Raw genomic sequence first — 17276 nt, forward strand, 5'->3', positions numbered from 1 at the left:
GAAAAAATTCCAAGGTCCAATCTACAAAAATGTGGAATTTCGTATTTTTTGCCAGAAGACAAATCACGGGTGCGTGTTTATTTATTTTTTTTTTTTTTTTCCAGGGGTCATCGTATCGACCAAGTGGTCCTAGAGTGTTGCAAGAGGGCTCATTCTAACGGAAATGAAAAGTTCTAGTGCCCTTTTTAAGTGACCAAAAAAATTGGAGGGCACCTAGGCCCCCTCCCACGCTCATTTTTTTCCCAAAGTCAGCGGATCAAAATTTTGAGATAGCCATTTTGTTCCGCATAGTCGAAAACCATAATAACTATGTCTTTGGGTATGACTTACCCCCCACAGTCCCTGGGGGAGGGGCTGCAAGTTACAAACTTTGACCAATGTTTACATACAGTAATGGTTACTGGGAAGTGTACCGACGTTATCAGGGTTTTTTTTTGGTTTGGGTGTGGGGTTCAGGGGAGGGGGCTATATGGGAGGATCTTTCCTTGGAGGAGTATTTCATGGGGGAAGAGAAATTCAATGAAAAGGGCGCAGGACTTTCTAGCATTACTATAAAAAAAAAAAAACAATGAAAATATAAACATGAAAAAGTTTTTTCAATTGAAAGTAAGGAGAAGCATTAAAACTTAAAACGAACAGAGATTATTACGCATATGAAGGGTTCTAAAAATACTTTAGCATAAAGAGCGAGGTAATTAGGAGGAGATAAATACTTCGCTCTTTATGCTAATTTTTTTTTAAATAATTTCAACTATTTATTCTACGGCCTTTCTGATTCAGGGGTCATTCTTAAAGAATTGGGATAAAACGTAACGTAAGTTATGTACGTTTGTTACGTAAGTTGATTCTTAAGTTACGTTTTTTTTACTAATAAAAACATTCGTTAAAAATTAAAAGATCTAGTTGCCTTTTTGAGTAACCGAAAAATTGGAGGGCAACTAGACCTCCTTCCCCACCCCTTATTTCTCAAAATTGTCTGATCAAAACTAAGAGAAAGCCATTTAGCCAAAAAAAGAATTAATATGCAAATTTCATTTTAGTAATTTATGTACGGAGAGCCAAAATCAGACATGCATTAATTCAAAAACTTTCAGAAATTAAATTAAAAAGAAACAAGTTTTTTTGAATGAAAGTAAGGAGCGACATTAAAACTTAAAACGAACAGAAATTACTCCGTATATGAAAGGGGCTTTTCCTCCTCGACACCCCGCTCCTTGCGCTAAAGTTTGATTCTTTCTCGCAACTATACTTTTTAAAACAATAAAAAACTTTAGCGTAAGGAGCGGGGTGTCGAGGAGGAAAAGCCCCTTTCATATACGGAGTAATTTCTGTTCGTTTTAAGTTTTAATGTCGCTCCTTACTTTCATTCAAAAAAACTTGTTTTTTTTTATTTAATTAAGGATAAAGCCCCATTGTCATTGGATCTAACTTTCATAGACACATGTGAGTTTGTTCATTTGGACCACATATTTTAATAGCTTATATGCAAAAATAGACCAAAATACCCTAATCAAATAGCATTTTTTAGTTTTCTCTGAAATTTCGCTTCCAGATATTGAGAGTTTTTACAAATTTGATAAGCACCCATATCGTATTTATGACCCTGCTAAACTAACAATTTATGATTGTTATTCGTAAATCACAACCGTAAAGCTATTTAACTTGCAGTTCTAAAATCGAAAATCATAGGATGATTTCTGGAGGGACAGAGACACGATTAGGGGAGGAAACACTTGCTCCGTGCAATTTTAGGGAAACAAAATTTAAAAAAAATATTCTAACTTTTATAACCATTTTATAAGGTTTTTTTGTCTTATTTTTATTAAAATAAATAAGAGGGTACAGTTAATAAATAAAAACAATTAATAAGTTATTAGATAGTAAATAAAATAAAAATAAGTTAAATAAAAACATTAAAATAAATAACAAAATAATTAATAATAATTCAATAGCTTATCGACTTAAATAATAAATTATTTAATTGATAATTAATTAATAAATTGAAAATGATTTTGTCAAAAAGTAATTTTTTTTTTAATTTGGCCTAAAACTTTTGTGGGTGACAAGGAGAGGGCACTAATCAAGATTTTGCCCTGGGTGCACGAGAGGCCGCAACCGTCAATGCCAAAAATTGATTCCCAATTTATAGAAACTGTTTCTTTGTATTAGTTTATTTATTAGTTTATCTTTTTATTACTCGACTTGTTGGACTACACAAAAGCACGTTCAGTCTGTGATATTTGGTCGAAATCTTATCAAAATACAAAATTTTTTTTAAATAAGTAGTTTTTCCCATATATGTAATTTAGAAAAAAGTTAGTTTAAAGGACCATTTATTTCATGGTTCTCGCGGAGAAGTTGGCGAAAATGTTTCAATCGAACAAAGCTTACTCTGCTTTCATTCAAATATTCAAATGTGAACATTGATAAAATTTTTTTACAATAGGTAATTTGTTTAAGCTATTCTGGCTCTGAGAGATTGATCATTAATAAAGCGGTCTCAGACAAAGTACATCCTTCACACAAAAGAAATGATGCACACTCCATGCTGTTGTAATGCACACGTAGTGATCCAGTAGTATACGTGCGTAACACGTATAAAGAATTTAATAAATGAAAATACGGAGAGAATAACAAATAAAATGTTTAGACAAGCAGTGGAAAAAAAGACAACAAACTTTATTTTAAATAATAAGATCCTAATATTTCGACTCCGTGTCCTGGAGCTTTTACCAGCCAGGAAAAAAAAACTGATATAAACACAACATAAAAAAGAAAAACCAAAATAATTTCCAAATATCACTGCAATCACTGCGAATAGGCTTTATAAGCAATACAGAACTGACAAACGGATCATATCTGGTACAACAGATTGTCTCGTATAATCTCAATGCGTAAAAGAAATTGATAAATGAAAATATATATAGAAAAGCCGGTAAAGTATTCAAACAAAGCAGTGGAAAAAAAGAAGAAAAACAGACTTCACTTTAAAAAAATAAAGATCCGTTTATTTTGATTCCACGACTGGGATACTTTACCAACGGGGAAAAATGTCTAAAACTAAATTAAAAGCAACACGAACAACGAAAACAAGAAACAAATGAAACTAACATCTTACAATTTTTCAAATATCATAGAATTCACCGCAAATAGCCTAATCAGGTAGCAAAGAAATCTCAACAGGTTGTCTCTGGTAGAACAGATCTCGTATAGTTTCTATTATAAAAAACCTTAAATAAATTAAATAAAAAAAAGTTAGTGTGTATACGCATGCGTGCGCAATGTAGACGTAACGATAGCAGACATAATGCACAGGCTGACGTATTGATTACTCTAAAAGAGATCAGTATTGCTGCTAGGTTTGGTAAGTCTGCCTAGTTCACAACTATCAGTAACATAGGGGTCGCTCTCTCTGATAAATCATGTTTATCAAGTGGCACGTGCCTTGGGTGGTATAACTGTGCCAAATGTCTTGGGGAGAGTACCAAGGGTGGCAGAACTGTTCCATGTGTGGTGGAACTATGTGGCACGCGTAGCGTTTCGAGAAGCACATCAGGTGGCAAAATGTCAGCGCCCCTCGTCAGTAATTATCAAAATATTTAGAATACAGCTTTAATTATAAAAAATAATGAGAAGAAATTCACTATATTTAAAGGAAGTTTGGTTTTTCCATGTGCAGCACGTACATGTTTTTACCACATAAAATAGCTATGAAAATTTTTTAATCAGAAGTCATGATAGAGAAAGCGAAATAATCCTTTAAAATCATGAAAATTATGAAAGTAATTTATTACTAACCATTAAACTAAATCATTAAAGTAACTTAACTGGTCCTTAAAATCACATAAGTACTTTATTAATATTAGAATGTGTTGATCAATTTAACATTCAATTAAATTTTCTAAATTGAATAGAATTAAATTAATGCTAAAAACTTAAAATACGCACGGGGGCACTGAAATATAAGCCAATTGTTAATGTTGAACAAAACTGCGATCTCTCAAGCATTATATTTGTGAGCCATTTAAAATATTCAATAAATAATAAATATCAATCAACGAAAAACTTTTTATTCTTAAACACACTGAGGTTTGAGCAGGTTGAGCAGCAGGGTTGAAGGTGCAGCACTCCTTACAACCCCACTAGATTCTCCAGAGACAATTTAGTGTTAACAATATTTAAATTTAGAGACCAGGAGTACCATTCTCATGCGAATCATATCAGAATCGCACCAAAACCATTAGTAATACTAAAATGTTAATTTTTTTACCAAAAGCAAAAGCAGACAACAAGTCATAGAAGATCGTTTCAGAAATAACCCGTTATGATAAATTGATTGAGAAAACAATTGTTAATTCTTTCGCGCTAATTTGATAAAACAAAATTAATAAGCAAGTAAAGAGCAACGCTAAAACTTAAAATTAAAAGAAATAATCCCGTATGGGAAAAGATCTCCCCCACCCCCTTTTCAGCCCCCCGCTTTTTACACTAGAATTTATAAAGCTTTAAAAATATTTTTAAGTATAATGCAACTACGATATCAGTTATTATTATGTTTGGAATGATTAAGAAATAAGGACAGAATAGAATATTACTTTTTTGCTAAGTTTTCTGATGGAAGCGTCTTTCCTCCAGGAAAAACCTCCGGGGGCAGCGGAGAGTAGAGAGGGATAGTAAAAATAGCATCTTTTTAATCATAAGATTTTTAGATTTCTTTTTCCAGATTTAATTCATGTAACTCTGTATTTGGTACGCCCTTTTATTTGCTGAAAGACGATTTTAGCAATGAATAAGTAAAACTAACTAAAAGATTGTCTAATGGCCAATATTTTTGTCATTTGGTCATACTAAGACGCTTTTTGAAAAACTCAGAAAAATTCTTGGTTGAATTGAAATAATAAATTTGGTACTAGAGTGGCTTGTTTATCTGGTTGTTTATGTCAAACTAGAAACTCGTGAACTCGTAAAGATCGAATTCTAATTGAAAATTAATTTAAAAAAAAGAATAATTAATGCGCGTTTATAATACATTTTTAGTAAAAGATTAATCAGGACTGACCTCAAAGCAAACGGCCTTTTTCATTACCAATACCTAATCAATATAGTTTTCTTTCAAAAATCGTCAGTAATAGTGATTTTGACCTTGATAATCAGAGTTGAAGCTCAGCTAAGAGTGAAAGTAAATCACAGATTGTACCGCTTATCAAAAGAAGGAACGGCTTAATATTTATTATAATTACAGAACTGGCGTTTTCTTAAAATCTGCGAGCCTATGCAAACGGCATAGGTCCGTTACTACACATTAGTGAAACTCTCCACAAAGAAAGGAGCAAAAACTCCCTTTAATCCATTCTTCTTACTCTGGCTTTTCGCATCTAAATGTTGGAATAATTTGTGTCCTTCTGCTTTTAGTGAGTTCCTTCCTGCTAATTGAATAAAAAAGGAGTTTTTCATTAAAATTCAAGAGCGACATTACAACTTAATACGGAAAGAAATAATTCGTATATAAAGGGGGCTACCCCCTTCCCAGCCCCACCGCTCTTTACTCTAAAGTCTTATTGTGCTTAAAAATAACTCTTATATTAATTTAACGTTCCGAAAAAAAACTGGACAAAAATTTAAACTTTGGCGTAAAGAAAGAAAGGATAATAGAGGGGCAGCCCCACCCATATACGGAATAATTTATGTTGATTTTAAGTTTTAATAATCTTCTTTACTCTCATATGAAACTTTTTTATTTAATTTTAAATTTTAATTTCAAATTAATTTTAATTTGTTACAACGTTAGAAAATTTCACGTTATCTGCAATATTTCACATTTTTTAGGTGATGCCTTCAGGGTTTCTGCAATAAGAAGGACACTGTCATCCTCCCAGCACCAATATACGCTTAGATGATTTAAATATTCACACCCACCCGCACCAATAACTATAATATTATGTCTGCACTGGTTTAAACAATATCAAAATTGCCAGAACGAGTGTTACAACGTTAGAAAACAACTATCGCATTGACATTTGACTGAAAAATTCAGGCAATCTGAACTAGAATTGTTATGAATTGCAGAACCCTATCTTCTAGTGAACTAGGTGATATATAATTTATTCATTAATGGAGGAAGGATGGGGGACACAGGCAGGGAGTAGTGCTTATGACGAACAATGAAGTTTCTAAGTCTTGCTTGGGTTGGGAAGGTGTCTATTTGCTCATTTTACAACCCGAAAAGTGCGAATCATCAGGCATAGTGGTGTAAGGTCCTGTAGAACCGGCTGAAAGAGACAGTAGTAATTCGCATGAAATTTAACTGGCTTGGTAGAAATAAGGATGGATGGTATTCCAGCCTAAGAAATTTTGGAGTAGAGAGGGAAAATAGCCATGGTTATAGACTGCTTTAAACTTAAAGGTATATTAGTCTAGTTACAACCAGTATCGTATTTGGTCATGAAAGGGTGCATTATTTAACATGGTGCTTACATGAGGGTAAGACGGCCAGCCATATTGATGTGCTTTATTGAAACACAGCTTTATCGAAAGTAGTGGAAAACTACTATACAAAACAAGATGTTCACTGACTGAGTTTTCATGTGTACTTGTCTTCTCTGTAAACATAATTTTAGAATTCTAAAGTTTAACGTTCTGACCTCCTGCTCCCTAAAAAAAGAATGTATAAATGATGTTTTTGAGTAAAAACAAAGCGAAAAAGATGCATAAAATACGGTCAAACCCTGTGCACAACTCTTTATGCTTTGAGCCGAAAGCATACAAATATAATCTTTTATCTTGTTTGTATTGGAAACTGCAACCTAGTAAAGTGCGAATCCTAGCCCATAGTAGCCAAATGTTGAAAAATCCGCCTTAGAAAAAATGTCTAGTGACATTTGTAGTTGATACAGGAGCGGTACTTCTTTGTTACGTGAATACTATATAAAAATCAAAATATGGAAATTTCGAAAAAGAACCTGAAACTCCATAAAAATGGCGTTGGACTGGAATTGGAAGTACACCATTGACATCAAAGTTGCCGAAAATACCAAACAGAAAAATTATAGCATCTCCACATTAAACAGCAAAGAAAACCACCTTTTACAAGGGTCCCTTTTTCTTGTTCTGTCTTTCTTCGTCGCAACCGGGGCACTGGAGCATGATAGAGAGCCGTTTGAGGGCTCTCATTTGAAAGCTAATGTTTATATCTTTGTAATTATTATAAATTTGACCTGGTAATGCTATCATGAAGTGCCCCAGGCCACCCAAAAACTGCACTCTTGTGCTATTTCTGGAGTGTAAGGGCTGGGATGCATGAAAAGGGTACCATCATAATCTCAATGGTAGAAAATCCTAAACAATTAATTGACCTCAACTCCTGTCCCGGCAAAAATATATTTTCGCCGGGATATCTGGAGTTTTTATTTGACAGTAAAAAAGCAACAAAGATTCATATAAAAAATAGTTTTTCCGTTTCGTGAAGTTTTTTGTAGTACTTTTCCAAAAAATTTACCCCCTCCCCCCGTAAAAGAAAAAATGTGGATATGGCCTTGTGTAGGTTTGTAAGAATGTTTGCGTGAAACTTGAATTCTTCTTCAAGTACCATCATAATCTCAATGGTAGAAAATCCTAAACAATTAATTGACCTCGGGATATCTGGAGTTTTTATTTGACAGTAAAAAAGCAACAAAGATTCATATAAAAAATAGTTTTTCCGTTTCGTGAAGTTTTTTGTAGCCCTTTCCCAAAAATTTCACCCCCTCCCCCCGTAAAAGAAAAAATTGTGGATATGGCCTTGTGTAGGTTTGTAAGAATGTTTGCGTGAAACTTGTATTCTTCTTTGTCTTCTTTCAAAATGAAGCTAATTGAAATTAGTCAAACTAAGTAAAACTTAGTCTTCTTTCAAAGTGAAGAAGAGATATCATTTAAGAATTTAAGAAGGGTCCAAGCTGGTAAAGACCCCAAGTAGAAGACATATTGAAATTACATTAAAAGTTACGTTGAAATTACGTTGAAATTTAAATTGAAATTAGATAAGTGGACATTTAATGGATAGGTAATTCATTACACATGAGGCTGCTGTGGTTAAGGTAGCAAACGAGGTTAGCATCTGGTTTCGCATTAAATCGGCAGTTAGACAGGGTTGTGTTCTATCCCCTTTATATGGATTTTTTTTTTGCGAGTGTATATGGAGGTTTTGCGAGTTCAGGGTGCTAGAATGGGTTTAAAAATTAATCTTAAGGAGGCTAAGTCACTAAGGCTAGGAATGAGTGAAGATGAAAAGGTGATGTTGGTTAGCGAAAAATTGATCAGGTTGATAACTTCACTTATCTTGGTTGTATTATTAGTAAATATGGTGGGAGCAGTGAAAATGTAAAAAGTAGAATGGCCAAAGCTCAGGGTGTTTTTCCACAGTTAAAAAAGTTCGGAAGAATAGGAATATAAGTGTGCAAGCCAAGATTAGATTATTGGATGTTACAGTTATGATAGTGGTCAAATATGGTTCTAAAGCATTTGCGCTAAAAAAGCGCATGAGGATTTTCTAGACAATTTCTCTAAATGTTCCCTAGAGAAATTGTCTACGTATTAATCTGGATACCCAGCTGATTGACCATATTTCAGACAGTAGGCTGTACAAAAAATTTGGTTCAACCCACTTTCTAGGGCTATAATGAAGGAAATATTGAGATGGTTTGGGCACAATCTGCGGATGAAGGATGAATGATTGCCGAAGATTTTCCTTTTCGGTCAACCGTCAAGGGCTAAATGGAAAGCGGGTCGTCTGCAGTTGGGGTGGGAGGATTTCACAAAGAAAGATTTAATGGAAAAAATACCTTCCTGAGAGGGTGTAATGAGGAAGGCTTTGAATAGATTAGGATTGAGGAGGAGCTTACGTAGCCGGACTGGCCTCAGGTGGCTAGGCGCTTCGGTTAGTTGTTAGCTGTAGCAGTAATAGTAGTAATTTCTTAATTCCCCATGGGCCCTTAGATAAATATAGAATGGGGTGTTTACCGAAAAGGGAACCTCCTGAGTGGGTGTAGAGAGGAAGACTTTGAATAGATTGGGATGGAGGAGGAGCCTGCGTAGCTGGGCTGGCCTCAGGTGGCTAGGTGTTGCGGTAAGTTGTTGTTAGTAGTAGTAGTAGTAATAATAAAATTCTCCATGGGCCCTTAGATAAATATAGAATCGGGTGTGGGGATTCAAAGTCAAGGTCAGTGAACTATATTTGATTCTGTATCATATATCTTTAGCATGGTTTTTAACATGGGTATTTGATTTCTTGGCATTAAGATGTGGACGCATTGACGATTTTGTGACCAACCATTGTATTTTCATCTTCAACTGCGTCTCAAGTTTTAATATATGCGTACATCAGATTTGAATTGAATTGGTAGGGTAATCTGCATTGCCATTCCATGCCTAATAGCTCGCCCATGGCATTGTGTAGTTACATTTCATTACCGAAATCCGGTGCCATGGGTGTTACCGCAAAAATTGTTTTGGGAAACACTATTCTATCTTTTGTGCAGGGAGATACAATCCTGTTATTAATGTTTTTTCATTGACTTTCCTAGGGTACCAGAGTTTGAAAATTACCATCCGACTATAGATGTCTTACAGGTCCCGAAATTAGTAAGACGCTACCCTAATTTCAGGTACTGAAGGGCCAATTTGAGTGATAAGCCTTTGAATTGATGGAAGCACATTATTATTTTTGCTTTTACGTTTCAAATTTATCTGGTATTTTCTCATGAATTTAATCGATTTGACATTTTTGATTAAGTCAATCAGATACTGACATCAGTCAGTTAATGATCAAACCACCTCAATAATTCGATAGCTGTGAGTTAGATTAGACTTAGTATAGGCTTAAAGTACACAAAGCAATTAACTTTATAATGGGCGTATAGGAAAACGCAATTTTTTGCCTGTGTGAGGTTTTTTCCAGAGCTGTTCCTGAGGCTGGTGGTGCTCGGGACAAAATTAATAGGCCATTATTTAACAAAATTCAGAACAGCTTAAATATTCAAGGGGCATTGCTTCTGAGACTTTAGAGGTCATGGGGTCAACCTCGGAGGATTAATTTTTTTTACCTTTCCGAACAAAAAGCTATTACCAAATTGTAATCAATGGTTTACAGAGGGTTGGGAAGCAGAACAAGGGCATGGGAGGCAAAGGACTGGTTGCTTTAGCCAAAGGACTTAACGTTTCTTCGTTATTCTTTTTGGGTTGATTTTTGGGCTGCTTTAGCTAAAGGACTTAACGTTTCTTCTTTCAAGCTGAGCAGGAAACTTTTTAGCTCCATTTCCTGCACCTTCCCTCCTTCTCAGAACAAAATATGGGATTGTTTTATCCCTATAATTGTCCCTGACAGTTTTGAGGCACTGAATACCCAGGATCAAACACGCCCCCACCCTCCTGTTTCCCACTATAGAAACCTATATGTAAGCAATTTATTTGTATTTCCAGTTCTAACCCATCAAACAATAGAACAGTATAGAAAACATATACTACAAAAGAGGGAAAAAACCTTACAACTTTAATCAAAACAATACTAAGTATTATTTTGGAAAATTTATATAACTGAAGGCCCTTGCCACAGGAGCTGTGGAAATTATGTCATTTCTGGAGGCGCAATTATTGGAATTTTCAACTATTTCAACAAAACGGCTACCTCAAAATCTTAATTAGTTGTCTCGAGGGTCTATGGAGGGGGTAACAAAAAGTACTCGAGAGGCGTTCACGGTTGCCAATCAATCCCCTTTGACTCTTAAAAAGGATTCCAGGTCTTTTAAATCCAATGGAATAAAACCCAACCGTCTTTCATGACCAGCCCTTTCATCTGGAGGGATTGATTTCCCCGAATTTCAGGTCACTTCTTATTAAAATTATCCGATATTTATTTTTTATTATTGGGCGCACAGCACCCCACCTCCCATACATTTGAACGCTGCTTAGCAAGAAAATTATAACATCTTTAGCATTTGTGAGAGCGTTGACAAAAAAGAACAATAAAATGTTACGTTGACATGTTGAAAAAGAGTCAGTGAGTCAAACGAGTAAAATTTGAAATTTACTCATGAGTTAATTCCTGAGTGATGTCCATGGAAACTTGATTACATTTCCGGTGTTTTTCTCCTAACTTTATGAAATCAAGTGGACTTTTTAGATTTTTGGTCTCGAGAAGAAAAATCCACAGACGGATGAAAAGTCGCAATAAATCAGATTAACCACAACTCATTTTCAAAATCAGTCTACAGTAGAAACCAATTCTAGTCATTCGTAAATAATAACTAGTACTACTACATTTGTAAAATTATTCTAAACTACAGTATTTGTGGGTAATAAACTAGCTTGAATTCTCTTGAGTCCTTGAAGTTTTATCTTGTTCATATAGTGAAAGTAAAACGGTTAGGTGGAAACCACCTATATCTCTGAAAGGTAAACACTACTTATTAACCATGGCCCTGAAAATGTTATCGCTCGGACGTATGCTAAACCGCTAATTTATACCGCTAAGCTATAGAATTGCATGTGATTTCACACCAATAAATATCTGAGGACATTGTACTGTATAAAAAATACCAAAATTGTAGCTGCTAGGGTGAATTACGAAGGAAGGGTGACAACCTAGTTTCATTCTGTTATACTAGTTCCTAGTCACCCCCGAACAAAAATTGTAATATATTTCATTATATTTTGTACATGTTATTAGAATTAACCTAACGTCACCACATGGGTGTGTTTCGCATAATTAATAAGTACCAAAACATATTTTTGGTGCATTTTTAATTTTTTTGTAACCCCCTTCCCTCCACCCCCGAACAAAAATAGCAATATATATTTCATATATATTACAACAAATAAACACGCACCCGTGATCTGTCTTCTGGCAAAAATACGAAATTTCACATTTTTGTAGATAGGAGCTTGAAATTTTTGCCAGGGGGTTCTCTGATACGCTGAATGTGATGGTGTGATTATTGTTAAGATTCGATGACTTTTAGGGGGTGTTTCTCCCTATTTTCCAAAATAAGGCAAATATTCTCGGGCTCGTAACCTTTGATGACAAAGACTAAATATGATGAAACTTATATAATTATAATCAGCATAAAAATCCGCTTCTTTTGATGTATCTTTTAGCATCACAATTTCGTTTTTTAGAGTTTCATTTACTATTGAGCCGGCTCGCTCCTTACTACAGTTCGTTACCACGAACTGTTTGATTTTATATAGTTTTGACTTAGCGCTTTACTTTTCGTTGGAAAACTATCTTTTTGATCTAATATTCTTAAAAGGGCAATTCCAAGCAATTCTTAAAGGGCTAAAAGGGCAATTTGGTCGTTACAAATAGTCTTGTTGCAACATAGCATACATCAAAAGTATTAAAAATCTTGCATCGTTTTTTAGATTATTTAAAAACCAAACTATGAAATAAATTTAAAAATAAATAATGTAAAAATATGAGGTATAGTATGTATTCAATATCTCGATAAAAGTACAAATTTAATCAGAAAACAAAAAAGATACGATGTTAGGCTTTGGCTGACACTACAGATTAGACTATTTCCATACAATCCACCTAGAAACTGATTTAGAAAAGCTAAAGATTAAGAAAAGCTAAAAAGCTAAAGCAAAGATTTAGAAAGCATTAAAAGATGGTCTAGCTAAAGATTAAGTTTCTTAATAAATAAGCAGTAATTCATTAACCCTTTGAACACCGATAAATCAATCATCTTAAATGAAATGCCCCCCCCCTGCAGTAATTGATCGAAGGATGTTGGTTTACGTGTTTCAGCGGAACCACAATTCCTTTTCCTGCCAACCATTGAAATTGTCTGAATGGTTTAAATCTCCCTCGTAGCCGTGTTTGTAATCTCCCTCGTACCCGTCTCCCTCGTACCCGTTTAAATCTCCCTCGTACCCGTCTCCCTCGTAGCCGTGTTTGTAAGCTCACTTATTATAGTCTCTGGTACGACCATTAATACTTACGATACGTTATATTTCTACACATGATCAGCTTCCCCTCTGCTCCCTCCCACTTCCATGTTGTTTTGATTTATTTACTAACATCTTTTGTTTTGGCTCTTATTTACATTAAATAAAAAAAACTGCAAGCAAGGAGTGACATTAAAACTTAAAACAAACAGAAATTGTTCTGTATATGAAAAAGGATGTCCCCTCCGCAACGCCTCGCTCTTTATGCTAAAGTTCTCTTATTGTTTTAAAAAGTAGAGTTGTGACAAAGAGTCAAAATTTAGAGTGAAGAGCGGGGCGTTGGGGAGGGGACAATCCCTTTCGTATACGGAATAATTTCTGTTCGTTTTAAGTTTTAATGTTTCTCCTTACTTGCAGTTAAAAGAACTTTTTTGTTAATTTAATTTCTGAACGTTTTTAAATTAATGCGTGTTTTTATTTTGGCTCACCGCACATGAATAATTAAAACAAAAATTGCATATTAATTTTTTTTTTGGCTAAATAGCTTTCTCATAGTTTTGATTGGACGATGTTGAAGAAAAGGGGTGGGAGAGAAGGCCTTGTTGCACTCCAATTTTTGGTTATTTAAAAAGGACACTAGAACTTTTAATTTCTGTTCGCATGAGCCCTCTTGTGACATTGTAGGACCACTGGGTCAATACGATCACCCTTGGGGAAAAGAAAAAAAACAAACAAAAAAACAAATTAACACGCATCCGTGAAATGTCTTCTGGAAAAAAAAAATACAAAATTTCCAATTTTTGTAGATAGGATCTTGAAACTTTTAAAGTAGGGTTCTCTGATACGCTGAATCTGTTGGTGTGATTTGTGATGGTTTGCGTTTAGATTTATGACTTTTAGGGGTGTTTCCCCCTATTTTTCAAAATACGGCAGATATTATCATGCTCGTAATTTTTGATGGGTAAAATTAAACTTTATGAAACTTATATACTCAGAATCAACAGAAAAATTTGATTCTTTTGAGGTATCTATTGGTATCAAAATCCATTTTTTAGAGTTTCGGTTACTATTGAGCCAGGTCGCTCTTTACATTAGTTGGTTAACACGAACTGTTCGATTCTATGTCTATCATTCATTAATCCTAACCAGTTGTACAACTTTCTGGTAATACATCTGCGGTTCATTTATTTGTCTTTAAATAAATATTTATTCATCTATTGGACAATCTAGTGGTTTTCTTATAGTATTGATGGGTGGTATTGTAACATATTGTTACATTCAGGCTGTGCTGTGACTCTAGAGTTGATATTTTGGTTGCCTTACGGGCTTGTTCAATTAGTATTTGGATATTACGGACCTGCTTTAAGAACAATGTTATGAATAAGTGAACTTATCTCAAATAAATATTTATTTAATTCACTCAGAAAATTTTTTTTTCTTCTCATTTTGAAATTCCGAGAATGAAATCGGCATTTTTAGCAATTTAGTTGTGTCACGATCTTTATGTACTTAAGTTTTTAGATACAGCAGAAGTTTTTGGCTATTTTTTCGGGAGACAACTGATTAATAGTAGTAAAGTAAAAGATGTATGACCAGTGTTGCGAGGATCGCGAGGTCATTTCCTAATTAGTATTGAGCAGCAATCTCAAAATGAAAATAGTAATGGAAAAGGTCATAGTACAATATTGCAATAGCTGTAAAAACGCATTAGTCTTGTTGCTTTGATTTGCGATTTGAGTTGCTTTTTTTCTTTTTTTTAACCTTGAATATTACTTCTCCAAAAAGATCTTCAGATGAAAAAGACCAGAGAAAACTGAAAAAATCAGGGAGCACTAGATTGTCTAAAGCTCTCTCGCGGCTTGTGGAATACCTTTTCAATCCCAAACTGCTCAAACTGAATATTTTCACAAAAAAGGGACAATATAAGGTACTTGTATGATATTCACCTTACCTAATATTCTTCTTCTAATTAGAACCTGAGTATAACGGGTTTCTCGTCGGTGTATGTTTTGTTGCCTTACACCTGGATGAAATAAATTGAGTTAGAATGTGGGATTCCGTAAAGGGGATCAATAAACAGGACCGAACTACAGCCCGTCATCATCTGGAATCATATCTTGTGGAACATATACGACGTGCGGTAATAAGGTCAAAAGGAAGAGATCCTTTAAATGCGATTCTTAACGACATCAATGCGTTCCGGGTGACCTGCATTCTATAATTTTCCTTTGTAGTTTCCATAATTCTGTTAATAAAGCGTTATATTTTCATCATATTTTTTTATATATTTCATAAGAATTGAGCGTGAGAGAAACAGGCTCCGTATAATTTACCCTCCCCCTCCGCTTATATCCAAATATATAGTCTGAATTTGTTTCTAAAGTATTATATTTGGTATATTTCATTAGGATTGTGTGTCAGGAAAACAGGTTCAAGAAAAATTAGGTAGGGCGTATATCATACTACTACCCAATATCATATCCAACATTTTCTTTATAAAGTGAAAATTTAACAAGAGACTTTAGTAGTTCTTTTTTTTTAAACTGCCTACAACTGATTTTTTAAGGTTAAACAACATCTGGGTTGTGCCATAGATTCCATGTGTGTACTTCAGTTGTGGCTTGTAAACTCTTTATCATTACTCAGTCAACTATAATTTTTCCCTGAGATAATTCTGCTGAATTTTCTTTTGAAGGAATCAACAGACATGTTTTTGGGGATGATGTTCTTCAGGGAGTCTTTTTTTAAGGGAAGGTGCTCAATGCGTTTAAGAGTCAGAGAAAAGAGTTCTCTCTCGAAATTATAGCTTAGGCTGTGGTCGTTTTCTAAACAGTCTCTGCAGAGTTAATTTATTTTTTCTTCTCCACAATGTTGTCTTGGCCAATATTTTCATTCTCTCTCTGGCCTATTCTCTTATTGGCCTATATCTTCCAGACCTCTTACTTTCTTTTAACTACTTATCAAAGAAACTAAATGTGTAACTACTGTGAAATCAGTAATAAAAAAAAATCAGAGATATATTGCTATCCTATGATTAAAAAGTTGCCTTTTCTTTCATTATTTTATTTTTGCGATGTTAATCGTCACATTTTTTTTCTTTTAGCCAATGATTTTATTCCTTAAGTGTACTTCAACCTATTTTCACCCGTTGTTGTATTTATTTACTGTTGCTAAGTTAAATTTTGAGCCAGAAAAAATGTCGCAAAATCTGACTGGCACTTTTGCATGACATTTTAAGCTAGTGAAAAGAATAAAAAGTCACAACATTTTTTTTTTTTTTTGACTAAACTGTCTGTTTCTCTATGACACACAGTTAAATCACAAATAATAAAAAGAACTTTCCACAATCCCACACTGTTAAAATCAAGTTTTTTTAGAAAAAAGAGACAATATAAAACACAATATTTTCTTGTTAGCTTAGAAAAAGGACAAAAAGTCTTTGATTTGCAAGATTTTTTTTATATATAGTAAAGTACTTCTTTCTCTACGATACAAAGCTAAATTATAAATAAAAAAATATATTGTTTAAAGTTTGGTGGGATTGATTCAATTTTTCATGAATAGCAAACTCGGGCACGTCAATGCTAAAGGTTCTGAAAGAAATAATTTCCAATTTTTATTAAGAGGACATGTTATACTATTTTTTTTGGTTTCCATATTTTTGCACCTGATTTTAGCTGTTCTTTTTTCACCTTTCTAATTGTAATGTTTACTTAAAAATTTTACTAACAATTGTATTTCTGAAAGGTAAGAGAAATTTCCTAGCTAACACAGTTAAAGAATTTCTCAAATAAATCAAATCCCAAAGGAGAATTTGAAGAGCCATATCCAAAAATTGAAAACTGCTAAAAAAAAAAAAAAGTAATAACTGGTTTTTATGCTTTGAAAACTGATAAAGGAAGAATTAATGACTGGTATCAGTTCTTACAACCAGCAAATCCTTTTGTTGGTGTCTTGTTGAACATAGAGATACGGTATGGTAAAAAGCTCAACAATTTTTATAGAGAAAACTTCCGTTTCCATGAGCTAACAGCAAATTGTTACAATAGTCAACAATCAGACGGTGGCGGAACAAAGCTTTTAGCGACGAAGACCACACTGCCTCTCCGTCATACACATAAATAACAGAAAACAATAGGGAATGTTTTGTAAGACAGTGAAAATCAAACCACAACTGAATATTTCGACCCTATATCCAAGGGTCGTCCTCAGCAAAAGACAAATAAATATATAGAAAAAGAAAAATACTTACAATAAAATGCGAGTTTTAAAACTAAAATTTTTTAAAGCAGTATCAGAATCCTCACTTCAACGAAGTTCAATCCTCACTTCTTGGTCGAATTTCATTAAAGTGA

The sequence above is a fragment of the Artemia franciscana genome, chromosome 16 (assembly GCF_032884065.1).
Source record: "Artemia franciscana chromosome 16, ASM3288406v1, whole genome shotgun sequence".
Lineage (NCBI taxonomy): Eukaryota > Metazoa > Arthropoda > Branchiopoda > Anostraca > Artemiidae > Artemia > Artemia franciscana.